General features: G+C 38.5%; 1 protein-coding gene and 1 pseudogene across 24 annotated transcripts in view; both read left to right on the top strand.

Annotated features, from left to right (window-relative positions):
- Window positions 1-23,338, top strand: part of ERC1 (ELKS/RAB6-interacting/CAST family member 1) — a 661,999-nt gene that overhangs the window by 460,670 nt on the left and 177,991 nt on the right. The window lies entirely within an intron of this gene.
- LOC139437054 (zinc finger protein 621 pseudogene) overlaps window positions 1-23,338 on the top strand; it is a 47,524-nt pseudogene that overhangs the window by 8,692 nt on the left and 15,494 nt on the right.

The raw sequence follows: 23,338 nt of genomic DNA, 5'->3' as shown, positions 1-23,338 counted from the left end.
TTAATCCTTTTTTAACCTTTATTTTAACTTCAAAAAAATAACAGACAAAAGGCAGATAAAAAATTGTGGAAGCATTACTTAGAAAAATCCTGTCTGGGTGCATTTGTTTATTTAATTCTAAAAACAAACTCATTTTAATCATTTTGACTTCACTATTTATCCGCCTTTGGGAAGGTTAGAAACTGCCAACATAAAGTAGAGCTTCCTATTTCTGCATGTCTTTCTCCAAAATAAAGAATGTGACACAGTTATATTACTCCACGTTTAATTTTTGACCTGGACTGTTTTGTTCTGTGCTATTCGTGTTTTTTTGTTCTGTCCTACTGTATTTTTTTCTTTTTAATTGTGATAAACTATACATAACATAAAATTTTACCCTTTTAAACATTTTAAAATGCACAATCAGTGATATTTAGTGCCTTCACACTACTCTACAACTGTCACCACTACCTAGTTCCAGAATGTTTTCCTGACACCAAAAAGAAACCCCATGCCCATTAAGTAGTCACTCCCCATTCTCCCCTCTCCCTAGTCCCTGGCAACCACTAGTCTGCTTTTAGTATCTATGAACTGGCCTATTCTGCTTATTTCACATAAATGGAAATATACAATATGTAGTCCTTTGTGTCTGGCATCTTTGATTCATTGTAATATTTTCAGTGTTTATTCATGTTGTAGCATGTATCAAAACTTCATTCCTTTTTATGTCTGAATAATATTGTATGGGTAGGCAACAATTGTTTATCCATTTAGATTTCCACCTTTTGACTATTGAGAATAATGCTACTATTAATAGTCTTGTACAGGTTTTTGTTTACACAGTTGCTTTCAGTTATTTTGGGTATATACCGAGGAGTGGAATTGCTGGATCATGTGGTCATTCTTTGTTTCACCTATTGAGGAACCTCCAAACTGCCCCCGTTGCATTTTTTTTTTTTTGGTAACAACATATATACAACATAAAATTTCCCATGTTAAATATTTTCAAGTATATAGTTCAGTGGTATTGAATTTTACAATGTCAATGTCATTGTCAAATACATTGTCAAATACAATGTCAAAGTATCATTACCGTCATTCATAACCACAAATTTTCCATCACCCTGAGGAGGAGATCTGTAACCATTGAACGTTAACTCTATATCCCCTGCCACCACTCCTCTCCTGGCAGCCTGTACTCTAATTTCTGAGTCTATGAATTTTCATATTCTAATTATTTCATATAATTGGGATCATGTAATATTTGCCCCTTTGTGTCTGACTTCTTTGACTTAGTGTAATGTTTTCAAGGTTCATCCATGCAGTGGCACGTATCAATACTTCACTCCTTTTTATGGTAGAATAATATTCCATTGTATGGATATAGCACTTTTAATTCATCCATTCATCAAATGATGGACATTTTGGGTTGCTTCAATTTTGGCAATTATGAATAATGCTTTTATGAGTACTGGGGGAATATCTCTTGTAGTCCCTCCTGCCAGGTTATAGAACAATTTTGTATTTAACTTTCTGAGGAACCACTAAACTGTTTTCCTGGTACCTGTATCATTTTACCTTCCCACCAACAATGTATGAGAGTTCCTATTTCTCCCCCTCCTCACCAACACTTGTCCTTTTCCTTTTTTTTTTTTTTTTAATGATAACCATTCTAATGGGGTAAAATGGTATCACTGTGGGTTTTATTTCCCCTCCCCTGCCCCGCTGTTTTTGCTGTTTGTCCATTCACTGTCTGATCTTCTGTATCTACTTCTCTTTTTGTCGTCTGTTCTTATCTTTCTCCTCTAGGATTCACTGGGATTTGATCCTGGGGACCTCTGATGTGAAGAGAGGTTCCTGTCAGTTGTGCCACCTAAGTTCCTGGTCTCTGCTGCACTTCACCTTAACTCTCCCCTTGGTCCCTCTTTTGTTGCATCATCATCTTACTGCATCACTCACTTGCATGGGCACTGGCTCACCACACAGGCACTTGGCTTGTTGCATGGGCACTCGGCTCACCAAGCAGGCACTTGCTCACCACGCAGGTACTCAGGGGGCACTTGGCTTGCCACATGGGAACTTATGTGGGCACCCAAATCACTGCATGGGCACTCATCTCACCACACGGGCACTCATGTGGTCACTCAGCTCACCACATAGGCACTTGGCTTGCCACACAGGTACCCACATGGGCACTCAGCTCACTGCTTAGGCACTCGGCTCACCGCACAGCCACTCAGCTCGCCATGTGGGCACTGGTTCGCCATGCAGGCATGTTTTCTCTTCTTTTTCACCAGGAGGCCCTAGGGATCAAACCCAGGTCCTCCATATGGTAGGTGGGAGCCCAATCACTTGAGCCACATCTACTTCCCTCACTGTGGTTTTTGACTTGAATTTCTCTAATGGCCAATGATGTTGACAATATTTTTATGTCATTAATGAGCATTCATATAGCTTCTCCAAGAAACCAAGTCAAGTCCTTTGTCCCTTTTTTAATTGGGTTATTTGCCCTTTTTCTTGCATTATGTCAGTTCTTCACATATTCTGGATATTAAACCCTTATTAGATACATGATTTCAAATATTTTCTCACATTCTGTAGGTTATCTTTTCACTTTCTTGATACTGCCGTTTTATGCACAAAGTCTTTACTTTTGATGAAGTCCCATTTACCTGTTTTTTTTCTTTTATTGCCATTACCTAACACAAGTCCTATAGTTGTTTCCCTATGTTTTCTTCTAAGAGTTTCTTCTAGTCTTTTATTTAGGTCTTTGTTCCATTTTGAGTACATTTTTGTATATGATATGAGTTAGGGATCCACCTTTATTCTTTGGTATGTGGATGTCCCATTTTCCCAGCACCATTTGTTAAAAGAGACTTTTCTTCCACTGTTAAGTAGACTTGGCACCCTTGTCAAAAATCAGTGACCTAAATTTCAGTTTCACAAGGAAAGGTTCATGTGTACAACCATCAACATCAAAGGCCTGGCATAATGGTCTGTTCTCCTTTGCAAAGCACTGCCTGTATACTCCAGAGATTCTTGCCACTCATTAGAGAATGCAGCAGAATTTCCAGAATGGTAATTCAGTATTCTTTCAGTTATTGTGTGGGTCTTTACCTACAGAGGCATGCCCCAGGTGCACCATTCCCCACACATCCCCCATCACTGGCATCCTGCACCAGTGATCCTTCCCTGCCACAATTGTGACCTTTCTGCAGTCCAAAAGCTCCCCAAATGCAAAGCCAAAAAATAAAAATAAAAATGAGAAAATAAAATAGTAATAATAAATAACAAATAAAATACAAAAAGAATAAAATAAAAAATTTTTCATTGTGTCTTTCATCACTGTAAGATCTATTATCTTTTATGTACAGTGACAGTCTCTCTTCTGTATGTTCCCCCAGTGTCTTTTTTTTTCTTTATCTTTAAAGAAGCTTTAAATTATAGAAAATATAGGGGATTAATGTATACCAAATCCCCTCCCACTCTCCCCTGTTAATACCATTTTACATGTATATGGTATATTTGTTACAGTTGATGTACCAATATTGAAGCAATGCTGTTAACCATGGTCAGTGGTTTATGTATTGGTTTATATCTTGTTCCACACTTTTATAGGTTTCAACAAAATTTAAAATGGGTGGGTGTATTTATGAACCTTTTCTTGTAAAATTGAAGTTTATCCTGGTATTATATTTTGCCTAAGAGTTACCTCCTGAAAGCCTCCTTGTTGCTCAAATGTGGCTGCTTTCTAAGCCAAACTCAGCACATAATTGCACTACCTTCTCACCTGCATGGGACATGACTTCCAGGGTGAGCCTCCCTGGCGCAGAGAGATTATTATCAAGTGCCGACTAGTGATGCATCTGGAAAAAGACCTTGACCAAAAGGGGGGAATATTAAATACAAATGAGTTTATATGGCTAATAAGAGATTTCTAAGTGAGTCGGGAGGTTATTCCAGAGGTTATGCTATTGCAAGTCTCAGCAGGATCGCATTGATTGTCAACAGTAAACAGTGCCTCAAACAGCAGGGCTCCTGAGGGCTCTAGAAACATCTAGACACTATAGGCAGGGCAGACAATCTCAGGAATTTGGCACCCTGTCAGTAGGCCTTACCTTGGAGTAGATGCTCCCCAATGTCATAGAGTTAGACTCATTTTTAATTGCCCTGTACATGGCTCTTATACCCCTTTTATTTGACCCTATAATTAGCACTATTTGTTTAATATATGTCCCAGTGACTTAAATATTTGATCTGTTCATATGCTGAATGAGCCCTGAATCTCAGCAGTCATAACATCTACTCTCTAATTCATTGGAATCACCCAGGACAACTAACAAAAGGATGATGATGGACAATGCCCATCCCCCCCACCAAAAAAGAGTACCTGTAGCTGCAAACAGGCCATTCTATCAATCTGCCCCAAGGGATCTAAGCCCCCTCTCGATTAGAAACAATGTATTACCATCCACAAATCCTCAAGATTGAGGAATGAATGAACCTAAGGGGCAAATGCTAATATGGAATAAAGTAGACATTATTGTTCTAGCAGTGGAAGAACTTGTAACAATGATACAAGGTCAGTGGCCACCAGAGGTTCTGAGTGGAGGGAGAGGGAAGAAGAGCTGTAATATGGGTTTTTTTTTTTTTTGAGACATTGGAATAGCCCTGCATGACATTGCAATGACAGATACAGGCCACTATACATTTTGTCAAAACCTATAAAATTGTGTGGGGCAAAGTGTAAATTATAATGTAAACTATAGTCCATGGTTAGTAGCAGTGCTTCAATTTGTGTCCATCAATTGTAACTAATTTATCACATTAATGAAAGATGTTGTTAATTGACAAAAAATGGGGGAGGGGTATATGGGGAGCCCCTATAGTTTTGATAAAACATTTATGCTGCTTTTAAAATATTTTTTTTTTAATTTTTAAGCAAAAAAAAAATCAATTAGCTATAAACCTGAGGGTTGATTTTTAACACTAAGTTCTTGTCTGTCCTGTTCTAGTACCATGCTATTTTGATGACTATACCTTTGGGTAGTAAGGTTTAAAATTGGGAAGTGAGTCTTCCAACTTTCATCTACTTTTTCAAGATAGTTTTGGCTATTCGGGGCCCCTTACCCTTCTCTATAAATTTTAGTATTGACTTTTCCATTTCTATATAGAAAGGTTTGGAAATTTTTATTCCAGCCCCATTGAATCTGCAAGTCTCTTTGGGTAGGATTGACATCTTAACAATATTTAGTATTCCAGTCCATGAGTACACAGTGTTCTTCCATTTATTTATGTCTTCTTTCATTTTGTTTCATATGGTTTCCATGTACGAGTCCTTTATATCCTTCGTTAGATTTATTCCTAGATAATCTTTTAGTTGCTATTATTGTAAATGGAATATTTTTCTTGATTTCTTCTTAAGATGGCTCATTACTAGTATATAGAAACACCACTGATTTTTGCATGTTAAACTTGTACCCTGCCAATTTGCTGAATTCATTTCTTAACTCTAGTAGCTTTGTTTTGGATTTTGTAGGATTTTCCAAGTATAGAATTGTGTCATATGCAATAGGGAAAGTTTTACCTCTTTCCAGTTTGGATGCCTTTTATTTCTTTTTCTTGTCTAATTGTTCTGGCAGAAACTTCCAATACAATGTTGAATACCAGTGGTTATTATGGATATCCTTGTCTTGTTGCTGCTTTTAGGGGAAAAGTTTTCAGGACTTCACCACCAAGAACAATGTTAGCTGTGGAATTTTCGTTTTTGCCTTTTATCATCTTGAGTAATTTCCTTCTATTTCTAATTCTAAATGTTTTCATCAGACAGATATCCTGTATTTTTTCAAATGCTTTTTCTGCACAATTGAGATGATTGTGTGTGTTTTCCTCCATCATTGTAATAATACAATGTTTTACTTTAATTGATTTTTTTATGTTGAACCACCCTTGCATCTTGCATACCTGAGATAAATCCCACTTGATCATGGTGCATAATCTTTTAAATGCACTCTTCTATTTGGTTTGCTAGTTTGCAACTATGGAATAAAGTAGACTTATTATTTCTGTGGGATGAGTAGTGATGTTTCCCCTTTTGTTTCTGATTTTAGTTATTTTTTATGTCCTCTTTTTCTGTCAGTCTAGCAAAAGTTCTTTCAATTTTATTGATCTCTTCAAAGATTCAACTTTTTATTTTATTGATTCTTTTGTGTGTGTGTGTGTGTTTAATTCTCTTTGTCGTTATCTCCACTTTAGTCTTTGTTATTTCCTTCCTTCTGCTTACTTTGGGTTTAATTTTTTCTTCTTTTTCTAGTTTCACCAGGTATACAGTTACAGCACTGATTTGAGATTGCTCTTCTTTTTTTAATATAAGCATTTAGAGCTATAAAGTTCGTTCTCAACACTGTCTTTGCTGCATCCCCTAAGTTTTGGTACATTATATTTTCATTTTCATTTGCTTCAGAATATTTCATAATTTCCCATATTATTTCTTCCCTAACCAGTTGGTTGAGTGTGTTGTTTAATTTTCAAATATTTTGAATTTTGCAGTGCTCCCTCTGTTATTGATTTCTAGGTTTATTGTGGTTAAAGAAGATTCACTTTATGATTTCAATATATTTGAACCTGTTGAGGCTTGTTTTGTGACATAATGTAGGTCTCTGCTGGAGAATGATCCTCCATGTGCAACTAGAGAAGAATGTGTATTCTGCTGCTGTTGGGTGACATGTTCTATATATGTCTGTTAGGTCTAGTTGCTTTATAGTATCATTTGAGTCTTTTATTTCTTTCTTGATCCTCTGTATAGATGTTCTATCCATTACTGATATTTATCCTGCTATTAATGAAGAAACACCTATTTCTCCTTTCAATTCTGTCAGTTATTTGCTTAATATATTTTGCAGCTCTGCCATTATGTGTATATATATTTATAATTATTATGTCTTGTTAAATTCCCTTTTTATCAGTATATAATATCATCTTTGTCCCTTAGAACAGTTTTGATTTAAAGTCTATTTTATCTCATATTAATATAGCTACCCCAGTTTTCCTTTGGTTACTATTTGCATAGAATATTCTTTTCTGTTCTTTCATTTTCAAGGTAAAATTCAGAAACCTTAGCATTCTACTGAAGATTCTTCATAATCTGTCCCCTCCCCACCATTATTCAACATTCCCTACCCCTTAGTATTCCACTTTGATCCTTCACCTTCATCTCTCTCTTTCCCTTCTTCCCCTCTTTCTCGCTCCCCGACCTCCACACCTCTTACTCTGTGCCCTTGTTTGTGAATAAATCAGGTATCCCCAAAATAAGTAAATAAACAAATCCTCTGTCCCACAGAAGACATGTTCAAATCTTAATCTATGCTTCTGTGGGCATGAACTCATATATAAAGTATCCTTTAATGTGTTGAATCATGGTGTAGGCTCATTTGTGATTAGGATCTTCAAAGATCCTATTGAAGTATGGCCAAACTGAGCCAGGGTGAACCTTAATCCATGTAACTGACTGCCTTATAGGCGAGGAAACTGAGATGGAGTAAGTATTAATAAGAATAAGCCAAAAGCCAGAGAAAAGAATGAAATCACCCCATGTGACTGACTGCCATCACCAGAGCACTATTAACCCCAGAAGAAAGCATGGCCTTGGCAGCATCTTACTTTTGAACTACTAGCCTTCTCTGAGTTCGATCTGAACCTCTATTATTGCTTATCATTTTTTACCACCAACTGAAGCTATCTGTGTACATGTATTTTCTTCTAGTAAATTATGAGTACTTTGAGTCCGTGTGAGGCACTGTTCTACATGCTGGCAGTATAACCGTGAACAATACATAGTCTCTGTTCTTAAGAAGGGAAGGAAGGTTCTTATGGTTTTTGTTCTTAGAACTCAGAGAGCTCATTTGATGGATGAATAAATATCTATTTAAAGGTTAGTTTAGGGAAGCGGACTGGGCCCAATGGATAGGGCGTCCACCTACCACATGGGAGGTCAATGGTTCAAACCCCAGGCCTCCTTGACCTGTGTGGAGCTGGCCCATGCGCAGTGCTGATGCACACAAGCAGTGCCGTGCCACGCAGGCATATCCCTGCGTAGGGGAGCCCCACGCACAAGGAGTGCGCCCCGTAAGGAGAGCCGCCCAGCGCAAAAGAAAGTGCAGCCTGACCAAGAATGGCACCGCACACACGGAGAGCTGACACAACAAGATGACACAACAAAAAGAAACACAGATTCCCAGTGCTGCTGATAAGGATAGAAGTGGTCACAGAAGTACACACAGTTAAAGGACACAGAGAGCAATTTTAAAAAGATTTATTTTTTATAAAACTTTTAAGATAAAAGTTAGTTTATTCTTAATCATTTATCTTAGAAAAAGATAACGCTTTTCACAATTTCTTAATGTGAATTCATCTAATTTCTTGAAATTAATTTTCTAATAACCTAAATCAAGCACAGGTATGTTGAATGATAGTCTTCTCTATATAAAATTCTATTTGGGATACAAAAAGATGCAATTAATACAAAAATAATATGTTTTTATAGTGTTTAACATTTTCTAGGTATATATTTTGTTAATTTGGGGATGCTGATAGAAGCCTGAGAGAGTGCTGCCTTTAATATACACATTTTATATTTGAGGAAACTGAGGCTATAAGAAAATCAGTAATGTTTCCACTTGTATTCATAAGTTAGAAGGAGAAGATCTAAAACCTTGGTTTCTTTTTGCCACCTCATTCTGCCCTTCTAAATCTTACCTAGTTGGGGGAAGAGAAAAATACTAATAATTGAGATATAACAAAAGAGGAGGTTAAAGCATTTCAGGCAAGAAATAACGAATGAGGATTATATTAGAGATGGAGGCTGGAAAAATATTGAGGAGGTAGAATGAGCAGATTTAATGACAAAGGGAGATGCGGGGTTTGAAGGAAAGGGAGGAGTCAAAAATGATTTAAGTTAAAAGCTCCCCCGACTTTTGACCTCAGTATTCTAGTGTGCTTGGTTTCCCCTTTAAAAAGATCCTGGAAAACAGTTTAACAATTCCCAGTGGAAGTAAATTATGAAAGTTGATATAGGGATATTTAAACCCTAGAGTCAACACCAGTGGACTCAACCCTGATGTTTCAAGCAGTATCTTTTGTTTTATGATTCAAAACACTCTCCTCTGTTCTGTTGCTAGAACAGCAACTCACTTTTTTTTATTAGGCCAGTAAAAAAAATTTATTGGAGAATGGGGAAAAGAACAGGGTTTGCTGAGAATTGGGAGAGAAGGATGGAAATATGCACCAAGATTTGGTGTGGGCTCCTCCAGGCAGAGAGAACTCAACTCACTTTTTATAGGATCAAAATTTTCTATGATTTTCTTTGGTGAATTATGTATTCAATGTAATACATGACCTTGATAAAATATCAAATGGTTTGGAGGGGCTTATAAAGAAAAGCAGTAATACCTCAACCTTATCTCCCTCCAGTCCCATTTCCTAGGGTGAATTATCTTTTTCTCTTGAGGTTTCTTTCATCACTCCAAACTTTATGCTTTTATTGTTGTCTTGTTACCCCTTGATTGAAATGTATAAGATTTAGCGCACTTAAACTTATACCTTCCTTCCTTCACTCTTCCTCCCAGTATTCATAGTATTATTATTATTTTTGTACTCTTTTTTGTTAGCTTTTAACTTTAAATCATGTTCTTTAAACTCCATATATATTCTGTCAGCTACTCATATGGGTAATCTCTTTGATTACCCCTGTGTAAAATAAGATTATCAGTATCTCTGCCCTTCCTTCCACTTCTTTTTCCCTCTCCTATTCTGTTCTTAACTTTTCACAGTTTAAAATTTATTTTTATTTCACACAGGATATAGAGTAATGCTTTAAATTTGAAGACTCATCTTTTTCTTCTATTTTGGACTATTAGCAATAATTATCTTTTCAAATATTGTTTTTCCCCTGTACTTTCAAGAGTTCTTTTCTTCTGCAATCCCTAGTAGACTTATATTGGAATTGCTTAGTCTTTCTTCCATGACTTTCAATTTCTCATTTCTAGTTTTTATCTCTTTAACTTTCTATTATGAGTCTCGGTCTTTTTTCCATCTCTCGGTTTCCCTTTTCTATTTTTTTTTAATCTCTTTATGTCTCTGTTTTGTGAGTGAATTCCTAACACTGTGTTTCAAGACGTTGATTCCCCCTTCACCTAAATTCAGTGTAGTATCTCCCTCTTATTTAGTTGTTTGGGGTTTGTTTTAATTTCATTGACATATTTGGTAACCTTTTTGGAAGTATACTGTACCTATAGAAGAGTCAGTTCAGTTTACTACATTTTTGCAAACTTAAAATCTTATGTATATAGAAAATGTGGCAAAATGTTAAAATTGGTGGATCTAGGTATCTTGGGGGGTATGTTGGAGTTTTCTATATGGGGTTTGTATTATTTTTGCAACTGCCGTGTAAGTTTGAAATTACTTCAAAAGAATAAATTTTTTTTAATAAAAAGAAGATTCTGTCATCCATTAACAATAAAAAAACTTATGTAACCTGACACCCAGTTCAAGAAATGAAATATTACTAGTACTCTTTTGTGTCTGGGTTCTTTCACTCTACATTATATTTGTGAGTTTTATTCAAGCTCGTACATGTAATTAATAGGTGTATTTTTTTTATTTCATGCTAATAGCATTACATTATGTGAATATACCACTCCTTATCAATTATTTTTGTATTCTATTTATAGAGCCAAGGATTATTTACAGTTTGAGGCACAGAAATGTGCTATGAATATTTCCAGTTTAATGGTGGTCCCTGGGTGGGATGTTAGTAAGATTGTCACAAAGATCCAGAGACAGAAGATGACTTGTTTCTGTTTGTGTTCTTGATTCTCTGTACCCTAATTCTAGAGAGCAGTTAACAATGGGGCAAGGGTGGGGAATTGTCGCTTCTGGTTTTAAGCAGTGAGCCTGGCTCCCGTCCTGTGTCTCCTGTAACAAGCTTTTAGTCCCCATCATTCACTAGGAGTCAAATTCCCATCCAATCCAGCCTGCTCTTTGATCATGGCCTATCAGGCCAGACTTTAGCCCTGCACATCACTTTGCAGCTGCTTTTCATCCTCCTTTAGTTCTGGGGTGCTTACCTTGACTTTATCTTACAGTCCTTTTTTTTGAATTTTTGAGATTTATTTTGTAGTCAGCTGAATTTTAACTTTAATATAATCAAAGGTTTTTTCTACAGCCTCTTGTTTCTCTTTTGTGACTTGAATATTTTCCTGAATTTCTCTGAGAAAATTAAATAGATGTTTTTTAAAACTTTCTATTCTTTTTTGAATTATTTCTGTTACCTCCAGCCTTGGTTATTAGATCTGTTTGTTTTTCTCTTTTGTAGGTTTTCCACATATGTCTGATGATCCTTCATTGTCCATTCATATTTAAGAAGAACTGGGTTGTTTATTATAGATGGCTGGATTGAGATTCCTTTGGTGGTGTTTGTAGGTTTGTTTGTTTGTTTGTTTTTTTAAAGATTTATTTATTTATTTAATTCCCCCCCCCTCCCCTGGTTGTCTGTTCTTGGTGTCTATTTGCTGCGTCTAGTTCTTTGTCCGCTTCTGTTGTCGTCAGCGGCATGGGAAGTGTGGGCGGCGCCATTCCTGGGCAGGCTGTACTTTCTTTTCACGCTGGGCAGCTTTCCTCACGGGCACACTCCTTGCGCGTGGGGCTCCCCTATGCGTGGGGCACCCCTGCGTGGCAGGGCACTCCTTGCACGCATCAGCACTGTGCATGGGTCAGCTCCACACGGGTCAAGGAGGCCCAGGGTTTGAACCGCGGACCTCCCATATGGTAGACGGACGCCCTAACCACTGGGCCAAAGTCCGTTTCCTTTGTAGGTTTAATTTACTTCTGTGGTACTCTCATCTGAATGATGGAGCTGACTCGGAGCTTCATATATCTAGGAAGAACTTGTCAACTGGTAGACATCTCTTCAGGATGAATGGCAAGAATCCATCTTTTAGGTTGGAGACTTCCCCTAAATGCAAGAATGAAGAATTTACTTTGGGGCACCAACCCTAACAAGCAGTCCTACATCTCCCCAAGTAATTTATCTTTATCTTCTTTGTTTGTTTGCTTACTTGTTTGTTATAGGTTAGGAAAATATTAGACTGCCTGTTTGTGTAAGAAGATAAGTGAGGCAGGCCAACTGTTACAGCTGTTCAATAGGTAGACTTTCAGTGAATCTCCTTGATTATGACTTCTTATTCCTGCCCTCCACGCATGCTAGTTTTGAGTCCTGAATCTCTTTGCGGGGAAGATTAACTACCATCTCGACCTTTTCTGTTGAATAGCCTTTAATAGACTGGCATCCTTTAGGTAAATTCTGTTGAGGAATTTGTTTCTGAATCACTTTGAGTGGATATTCAAAACTTTGAATTTTTGAAAACTATAAGAATTCCTTTTATTTCACAAATTAATGAATAATTTGTGCCGGTTACTCCTCTGCTTGGGAATTGATAGATGAAAAGGCTTGGTTCTTACCTTCCCTAATCTGTGAAGAAATACACAAAAACAGGAAATTTTAATGTACTGTGTTAATAAATACAAAAGAAGTATGAAAAGAGTCAAATGGGAGCATAAAGAGAGAGAAGGACCCAAAACTAACAGGAATGTAAAGGTAGGAGTCATAGATCTTCAGCCATATCTTAAGGGAGAAATAAGAGAGCAATCTTAATAGAGAAAATAGCATTTGAAAAGTTACAGAGATATGAAATATTAAGGTGTATTTGAAGAACTGTAAGAAATTTGTATTGGTGGAGCAATGAGTGTTTCAGGAGAATTCTGAGGGATAAAACTGGAAGGGCTTTCTGTGTCTTGCCACCGATTGAAAGTTTTATTCTGCAGGCATAGGGAACAGGGAAATATAACATGATCTAGTTCTCATTTCAGGAAGATAATGCTGGCTTTTTTAAGAATTGATTGTAATTGGGAGGGATTAGAACAGAAGACCAGTAAGGAATCTATTGCCAGAGTCCAGAAAGGAATACTCTAAATTTGGAGAATTAAGTACACACTGTAAAATTTTAATGGCATACGAATATCTATGTTGTCTCATGCTGTCCCCACAACTCCCTCTAGCCCTAAGCTAATCAGTCCCAGCTCTGAATGTTTATTAAGAAAATAGCCCTGTTTTGACAGACAGGAGTTAGAACACCTGGATTTAAAGCAAATCTTACAGCTTTTCTGGGATCTTTCATGTGGGAAACATGAGGTCAACAGAGCCCTATGCAAACAAGCATTGTAAGCAAATGACCACTTTTTTTCCATTATAGACTCTATCCTTCAATAGAGAGTTCTATTTGCTGCAACTAGTATTTCCTCCTTTTACCTGTATCACTGATTCTGAAATATTTTGTGGAACTGTCAATTATAGAAACTTTGGTACTAATCTTTGTATTTCACAGTTTCAGAACTCTACTGCTCAGTATAGCAAGATGAAAATATCCAATTCACTTATGCATATGAGCTAAACAGAGAATACAATATTGAGCAGATTGTGTGTATTCCTCCTTAAAGCAGGTTCTCTTGTAACTTGAAAGTGTAATTATCCTGTTATTGTTATTGAGTATTTGGGTGTGGGTGTGGGGGTGGGGAGATGGGGGAGTGGGGGGTGGGTGTGGAGGGTGAGGGGAGAAGGAGTGTTTGTAGCAGTTATTACCTTCTTATTATCATTGCTCAATCACTTACCTACTCTTCCTGCCCTCTCCCTGTGAATATCTGTGTGATGCATCTTCTTCATCCTCTCCCTTTTCAACTAAGTCTCAAGTGCTTAGAAAGACAGAACTTGTAGAACAAGTTGGTTGGTTATGAAATTCTTGAGTATGTTCTAATGTAGAGTGAATAAATTTTCCCTGTTCCTTTAATACCCCCACCTTATCTGAGACTTGGTTACTTGTCTTTCTTCTTCTTTTTATTTATTTATTTATTTTATTTTTTAAGTTAATATATCACATAAAATTTTACATTAAAAAACATGAGGTTCCCATATACCCCACTCCTCACTGCCATCCCCATCATTTTTATTGTATTTTTTTGAAAATACTTAGATCACAAAAAATGTTACCTTAAAAAATACAAGAGGTTCCCATATACCCCCCTCCTCACCCCCTCCTCACTCCTCCCACATCAACAACCTCTTTCATCACTGTGGCACATTCATTGCATTTGGTGAATACATTTTGGAACACTGCTGCTCCACATGGGTAATAGTTTATATTATAGTTTACACTCTCCCCCAGTACATTCAGTGGGTTATGGCAGGATATATAATGTCCAGCATCTGTCCCTGCAATATCATTTAGAACACTTCTAAGTCCTGAAAACGCCCCCACATCCCATCTCTTCTTCCCTCTCCCTGCCCTCAGCAAATACCGTGGACATATTATCCACATCAGTGCTACAGTTTTTTCCATTACTAGTCACAGTAGTTCTATAGTAGAATATCAGTAAGTCCACTCTATTCCATATTTTATTCTTCCATCTTGTGGACCCTGGGATGGTGATGTCCATTCTACCTCTAAAGCAAGAAGGGGCTTAGATTCTACATGGATGATGGATGCAATTCTACTTGCATTTGTAGGCACTCTCAGTTCCCTGGTGTGGTAGTTGACCATCTTCACCTCCCAGTTAGCTGACCTGGGTAAGTCCAATGAATAAGAGAGTAGGAGTTGCAACTCTGCTGAGGCTCAGGGCCCAATTGGCATATGGACATTCCAGAGATTCAAGTCTCCTGAGTATACATGAACCCTAGTGCCAACCATAGTTTCAGTAAAAAGTGACAGAAGAGACATGTGTAGAAAGGTCATATCTGAGTCCAACTCCATCACACTCAGGAACACAAATTCCAAAGTAGGGCCCACTGATGTGGCACTGAACTCTAGAGCCATCTGCCATTACCATAGAACCTTTGAGTCTCATAGCCCTCAGAAGCACCAGTACCTGGGGTTGTATCTACTTTGGCTGTCTCTGGGGTCCTGCTGAGGCATGCATAAGTGTGACCCCTCTGATGACCTCCCAACTCTTTTTTAAAGACTCTTAGCCATATAAACCCATTTGTCTTTGCCATTTCCCACTTTTATTCGAGGTCAAAAGCAGTTTTTAACACATGATCCTACATATAGGCTGAAATATTCTGCTGGTCTGGGTTGACCCTTTTATTTAAGGTCTCTTTCTAGTTTCATCACCAGTTAGTAATTGGTAGTAATCCCTTGGCGCCAGGGAGGCTCATCCCCGGGAGTCATATCCCATGCTTGGGGGAAGGTAATGCATTTACATCCTGAGTTTGGCTTAGAGAGTGGCCACTTTTGAACAACATGGAGGCTCTCAGGAGATAACTCTTAGGCATCCTGCAGTTCATATATCAGACACACAGGCTTATAAGCATAACCATCAGTATCAAGGGCTCATCATCGGACCATCCTTCTTCATTGGTCTTTGCCATTGCACTTGGGGGATTGTTGCTTTTCCATTGGGGAATGTGACAGAGCTCCCCTCGGTAGGAACTCAGCACTCCCTCAGTTGTCATTTGTAACTGTAACTACTATGAATATACCCAACATACATCCAAACATTTTTATGTACCCTATATACTAGCCCTGAAGAACTCCCTTCCAACCATATGCCCTGCCATCAATAAAACCCCACACTAGTGTTCCTCCCCTGCCATAGTTGAACCTCTCTGTGGTCCAAAACTTTATTAAAAATGAAGCCTAATATATTGTCAAATTCAATTCATAGGAAAATGAAATATAGTGATGAGTTTAAAGATTAGAAATAGAATACGTACTAATATAGAAAAACTAAAATGAAGTAAAAATAAATTGGGATATTAAAAAATGAAAAATATTATAAAGCTTTTTTGACATTTTGCCTTTCATCACTGTAATAAGGGTTACCCTGTGTTTACAGTGGCAAGGGAATTTCTTTCATTTCTTCCTCAGTGTCTACATCCTTTCTTTTTTTCTAATTTATAATTTTGTCTTCAAAAAAGTTTTAGATACAGTAATTCACACTTGTCTTTCAAAGTCAATGTGAGAACTGGAATTTGCCTTCAGTCTCCTTTTCTTAGCCTGAGAGATATGGGGGGCAGGGACAAGGTTCAAATGCTCAGCCAAGTCCATGCACAGGCTTAGTTGGAAGACCTGAACTTGGTTTTTCTCTTTGAAATTTTTATAAATGTCATGTATTCATCCTGGTCAGGAGTGAGTTGGGTTCAGATAATTTGTGAAATTATTAAACCCTAGAAAATAGCATATCCTGGTAGTTTTTTGTGCATTTACTGAGCCATTTTCTCCTTACTTTAATTCCATGAACTGTTGATCTGCCCTTTTAATCTGTATAGAAAATTGGGGATACTACTGGAAATTCTCACAATCTTGTCAGCTACTTTTTACCTTAGCATTGTTTCTGGACTTTAAATAGGGTTAAGGGGTCTACCTTTCCCCACCAGTATTTTTGTTTCATTTCCTTAGCTGCAGCTAAAGTTGAGATTGTGTCTTATTTGGTTGCTGCAAGTGAATATTTTTCAGGATTTTGTAATGTTTTGTTTTTTTCTTTTTACGTATTGGAGAGGAAATTCTGATATCCGCCACATTTAAGCAAAATTTCCCTATTTAATTTTAATGGCAATGTAAGAGAGGGCTACATGTAAGAACCAGGGTGCTGCAGCATACTGCCATATCACAAATATATTTCAGATGTGTGTAAAGATTAGCCTTATCTTTTTAGGTTAATATTAATATTTGCTGTGCCATACAAATATTATCTTTTTTATGTGTTCCATGATATGAAAAAGGTTGGGAATCACTGATCTAAACTCCAGGCTTTGTTGTTGTTGTTTTTTTTAATTTATTTTATTTATTTATCCACCCCCCCCCCACTTGCGGCTTGCTTGCTGTTTGCTCTCTGTGTCCATTCACTGCTCATTCTTCTGTGTCTACTTGTCTCCCTTTGTTGTGTCATCTTGCTGTGCAGCTGTCCATGAGCATGGGCCGTCAGCTTTCTGTGGGTGTGGGCCTGCTTACCTTCACAAGGAGGCCTTGGGAAGTGAACCCAGGACCTCCCATTTGGTAGACGAGAGCCTAGGCAATTTAGCCACATCTGCTTCCCCAGGCTTTGTTTTTAATTTATTTTATTTTATTTTTTTAATTATCTTTTTTAAAAGTTACTAGATCACACAAAATGTTACATTAAAAAAACATAAGAGGTTCCCTTCTACCCTACTCCCCACCCCCTTTTATTTTATTTTGTTATTATCTTTTTTTAAAGCTAATAGATCACATAAAACATTACATTATAAAACGTAAGAGTGTTTTTTAAACAAGAAAAAATATTGTTTTGGAGATAGGTTGCCCAGGATATATTCTCTGCACCTTTATTGTTTATTTCTTTTCTAGGGATAAAAACTTTGTGACTAGAGTTAGAATTATTAAAATGGGAGTTGAGAATTATCATTACTGCTTCTGAAAATTCTTATGTCTTAAAGTTGTATATTTTAAGTGTTTGTGCAGCATGGTTATATTGAAAACTTAGTACAAGTCTGTTCATTCAATAAATGTTTATTAAATACCTTCTATATTTATGTGCTAAGGATAGACATATAAACAAATATTAAAGCATGAGCAAGTGTAAAGATGGAAGCATATACATAAGGCTACTGTGTATAGCCACACTATACCATTCACACATTGACTACTACTCAATGTGCAGCTGGCCCTTCAAGTACCATGGATAAAATTAGCTCAGAATTCTGGCAGTGGTCGAATTGTGTCTGAGCCATATAGGAAATAGGAAGTGATTATCAGGGACAGCTTCTTGGAAGGTGTGATATCAGAAAAGGATTTTGAAAACTGGGTAGCAGATGATAAGAGGTGGAGAAGCAAAGCAATTCAGTAATATTGGAGCATCAAATAATGGGCCATGGCAGAATCCTAATACTAGAGAGGGATAATCATAGCTCATGAAAGGCCTTATGTGCCATGCTAAGGAACTTGGCTTTTATCCAGTGTATTAGTTAGTTATCTGTTGCTACATAGCAAATTACCCCAAACTGAGTGGCCTAAAACAGCAATTAATATCTCACAATTTCTGTTGGTCAGGAATTCTGGAGCTACTTAGTCCATGCTCCTGGTCCAGGATCTGTCATGAAGATGCATTAAGGTATCAGCTGGGACTGTAGTCCTCTGAGGCTTGACTGCAGTTGGAGTAGCTATGCCCATTGTATTAGTCTGCCAAAGGGCTGCCAATGCAATATACCAGAAATTGGCTAGCTTTTATAAAAGGAATTTTGGGGGATAAAATCTTACAGCTCCAAGGCTATAAAAATGTCCAAATCAAGTCATCATCAGGGATGCTTTCTCACCAAAGATCAGCTGCTTGCAGATCCTGGAGTCCTGCCATGTGGTGAGGCAAGATGATGGATCTGCCATTTTTCTCTGCTTTCTCCTGGAGCTCACCTGTGGACGATCAGGCATCTCTCCCTGGGCCTCATCTCCTTGAGCCTCTCCAGGCTTCTCTTTCTACAGCTCTAGGTGAACCTAAAGTCCTCTCATTCACTCTAGATCAAAATGGCAGAGCTCCCTTTTCTGTGTCTTTTTCTCTCTGTATCTCCATTCATGTAAGGCTCCAGTAAGAGGGCAGAGACCCAATCTGAGTCAAGCCTCACTGAGGTAGTCCAGTCAAAAGCAATCTAGAGACAACCAGCAAGATGGTGGCAGAGTAAGGTACTCCTAGAGTCAGCTCCTGCTACGGGGCAGTTAGTGAACACCCAGAGCTATCTGTAGGGACTCCAGGAGCCCAGAAGAGCATCCTGCAACATACTTGAAGGAATGGAAGGAAACTTCCCATCTGCAGAGAAGAGTCATAAGTATAGCACTCCACGCCATGAAGGCCAGTATCCATCCTCCATAGGAGGTACAAGCTGCCTTTGGAGCTGTTCCACGGCTGTAATTGAAAGCTCCACTTTAAAAAAACAGAGGAGGAAGAGACGGTTGGGCACCAACTTCATCTACTGATGAGTAAAGCCAGCAGGCTAAAATATAATCCTGAGAACAGCTCAAGTTTGAGCCTGTCAAAGTCAGAAAGAGGCTGGGAACCGCCATCTTAACTCTGCACCTGGCATGAGGGGAAGCAGGGAGGACTGAAAATCCCATTGCTGGTGGGGACTGGCTTCTTTCCATTCAGATCAGATGGCAGCTCTAGCCTAGGCCCCAGTGCCACCTCCAGCAGGGAAGAGGCTGCGGGGCCCTGTGCCAGCCTCTCCAGGAAATGACTGGCCAAGCCTCAGAGGCCAGTGATTATCCTACTCTGGTAGCGTGAGCCACCCCAGGAGCTATTCTGTGGCTGGAATTAGAAGCTCCATTTCCCAGAAACGGGAGGTGGAGATGCCTATTTCAGCAGCCAACTGATTGGTAGACTTGGCTGGCTAAGAGATAACCCTGGGAACAGCCAGACGTGAATCTGTCAGAGTCGAACAGAGGTTGGTGGCCACCATTTTTACTCTTTCCCCAGCCTGAGGGGAAGCCAGGCTGACTGAAAATCATAATGATGGTAAGAACGAGTTTCTTTCACCCAGAACAGCCTGCAGCCCTAGACTAGACTTCAGCCCTGCCTCTGGCAGGGAGGATGCTGGCGGACCCTGCACCACCTTATCTAGTACTGCAGGTAACTTTGGCTGGCAAAGACTGAAAATCAGAATTCTACGGGGGCAACTGCACTGCATAGACTGCTGCCCACACCTGCAGCTCCATCCCCACCCCAAGCAGGGGAGAAATGAGCATGAAGCTTCGTCTGTCTCTCTGGGCGCTACAAACTAGGCCTGCACGACTTGGATTATTCCACACAGCTATGACTCTGTCCCTACCCCTGGCAAAGGAGAAAGTTGGGAGAAGCTGCATTGGTCCCTGGTGCAATGAGGGCAGCTTGAGTGAGCCTCCACAGTTTATAACACCAATTACAACCTTGGCTCCTGCTGCACAACCATCTAGGGAAAAATGGCAGGAAGCCCTAAACTAAAGATAAAAACTGCACCCAGAATAAATACACTAGTAAGCCAGATGCCAAGACACTAACAAAAAATTACAGTCCATTCCAAGAAACAGGAAGAGATGGCCCAGTTAAGGAACAAGATAAGCCTCCAGATGACATAAAGGATTTGAGACACCTAACCATAGATGTTCAAACAAATCTCCTTAACAAATTCAATGAGATGGGTAAAGAGATTAAGGATATTAAGAAGACATTGGATGAGCACAAAGAAGAATTTGAAAGCGTACATAGAAAAATAGATCTTAAGGGAATGAAAAGCAATAAATGAAATTAAAAAGACATTGGAATCATATAATAGCAGATTTGAAGAGGCAGAAGAAAGGATTGGTGAGCTTGAAGAAATGGCCTCTGAAAGTGAACATACAAAAGAATAGATGAAGAAAGAATGAAAAAAATTGAACAAGGCCTCAGGGAACTAAATGACAGCAAAAGGTGTGCAAGCATGCATGTCATGGGCGTCCCAGAAAGAGAAGAGAATGGAAAAGGGGCAGAAGGAATATCTGAAGAAATAATGGTAGAAAATTTCCCAACCCAAAGAAGGATATAGATATCCATGTCCAAGAATCACAATATATTCCCATCCGAAAAAATCTGAATAGATCAATTTGATACTCAGCAGAATGTGAAATGGCAAAGATAAAGAAGAAATTCTGAGAATAGCAAGAGAAGCAGTGCATAACATATAAGGGATATCCATTAAGATTAAGTACTGATTTCTCACCAGAAATTATGGAGGCAAGGAGACAGTGGTCTGATATATTTAAGGTACTATAAGAGAAAAACTTCCAGCCAAGAATCTTATATCCAGCAAGACTGTCTTTCAAAAATGAGGGCGAGATTAGAATATTCACAGATTCACAGAAACTGATAGAATTCCTAACCAAGAGACTAGATTTTCAGAAACTACTAAAGGGTGTGCTAGAGCCTAAAAAGAAAAGACAGGAGAGAGGCCTGGAAGAGAGTCTGGACATGAAGATTATATCAATGAAAGTGACTGAAAGTGTCAAAAGGGTGGTGAAAATAAAATATGACAGATAAAACTCAAATAGACAGGAATAAACTTAACCAAAGATATAAAGCACTTATATTCAGAAGACTGCAACTCAATGTTGAAAGAAATAAAAGGTATAAACAACTGGAAGAACATTCTGTGCTCGTGGATTGGAAGACTAAATATCATTAAGATGTCAGTTCTACTCAAATTGATATACAGATTCCATGCAATCCTGATAAAAATTTCACCATCATTTAAAAAAAATTTGAAAACACAATCATCAAATCTATTCATAAGGGTAAGGTGGGCAGTGGACTTGGCCCAGTGGTTAGGGCGCCCATCTACCACATGGGAGGTCCGCAGTTCAAACCCCGGGCCGCCTCGACCCGTGTGGAGCTGGCCCACGCGCAGTGCTGTTGCGCACAAGGAGTGCCGTGCCACGCAGGGGAGTCCCCGCGCGGGGGTGCCCCACGCGCAAGGAGTGCGCCCCATAAGGAAAGCTGCCCAGCGCGAAAAGAAAGTGCAGCCTGCTTGGGAATGGCGCCGCCCACACGGAGAGCTGATGCAGCAAGATGACTCAACAGAAAGAGACACGGATTCCCCTGCTGCTGACAACAACAGAAGCGGACAAAGAAATAAAACACAGTGAATAGACACAGAGAACAGACAACCCCCGGGAGAGGGGGGGCTGGAGAAATAAATAAATAAATCTTAAAAAAAAAAAAAAAAAGAACGTAAGGTGTACTGAATAGCCAGAAACATAAAAAGGAAAAGTGAACCCTCATCTCCAGACTTTAAATCATATTACCTAGCTACAGTGGTAAAAAGAGCATGGTACTGGCATAAAGACACACACAAACCAATGGAACCAAAGTTATGATTCAGAAACAGACTCTCATATGTATGGTCAAGTGATATTTGACTAGTCTGTCAAACCTACACAGCCCAGGCAGAACCGTACATTCAACAGATGGTGTTGAAAGAATTGGATAGCCATAGCTGAAAGAAGGAAAGAGAACCCCTATCTCACACCTTATCCAAAAATTAAGTCAAAATGGATCAAAAATCTGAAAATAAAAGCAAGAGCCATAAAACTTCTAGAAGAAATAGTAGGAAAATAGCTTTAAGACCTGGTAGTAGGTGGTGGATTCTTAAAGGAGATAAGAGGAGGACTGAGATAGACTCTGATGTTTAATGTATATAAAAGTTTTAATTACCTTTACTGTAAAACTGTATAAATGTATAGAGTGGATGGTAACACATAGTGAGTAACAGCTAGTTTATAAGTAGGGATGTAGCTGAAAATGGTAGTCTAGGGATGTAAATGCTAATTGACAGAATGCTAGAGAATAATCTAGGAACTGAATAGCACAGTAAACCAAGTGGTGGATGAGAACTGTAGTTGTTGGTACAGACGCAAGAGTGTCCTTTGTGAGCTAGAGCAAATGTACATCACTACTGCAGAGTATTGGGAATGTGGAGAAACATGGGAATAATACAGCTGGAATGACCTATGGGACTGTGGTTAGCAGTAGTAATATAATATTCTTGCCCCTATGCGAAAGATGTACTGTGTTGATAATGAAGCAGTATAGAAAATGTGAGCCAAAAGTACACTATGGACATGATAAGAATCAGATTGTATTATCTTATCTGTAGCAAATGTTCCACCACAGTGTGGCATGTTGATGGAGGGGTATTGTTTGGGAATTCTGCACATGTACATGATTGTTTTATAAGTTTACAAAATCTGTCATAAAAGTCGATGTAAACTGTTGTCCATGTGGTACAGCAGTGCTCCAGAGTATATTCACCAGATGCAGTGAATGTGCCACAATGATGACGAAGGTTGTTGATGTGGGAGGAGTGTGGTGAAGGCAGGGCGGGGGTATATTTGGGAACCTCTTGTATTTCTTGAATTTTTTGTGATCTATGTATCTTCAAGAAAATACAATTAAAAAATGATGGGGGTGGGAAGTGGGGTATATGGGAACCTCTTAAGTTTTTGAATGTAATGTTTTGTGTGATCTATTAACTTTTTAAAAATATTTTTAAAAAGCCTAGGGCCAAAAAATATATAAATATATATTTAAAAAATAATAATAGGGTCGGTTAGGGGGAAAATACACCAAATATAAGATAAGGTCTATAATTAGTAGTAAGATTTTGACAATATTCTTTCATAATTTGTAACAAATGTCTCATGACAATGAAGCGTGTTGGTGGAAGGTTGATGTTCGGGACCCCTGTATGATATGCATGTTTGTTTTATACGTTCACAATTTT

The sequence above is a fragment of the Dasypus novemcinctus genome, chromosome 20 (assembly GCF_030445035.2).
Source record: "Dasypus novemcinctus isolate mDasNov1 chromosome 20, mDasNov1.1.hap2, whole genome shotgun sequence".
Lineage (NCBI taxonomy): Eukaryota > Metazoa > Chordata > Mammalia > Cingulata > Dasypodidae > Dasypus > Dasypus novemcinctus.
Note: the sequence above shows the minus strand (reverse complement) of the source record. Positions and strands in the feature narration are given on the sequence as shown.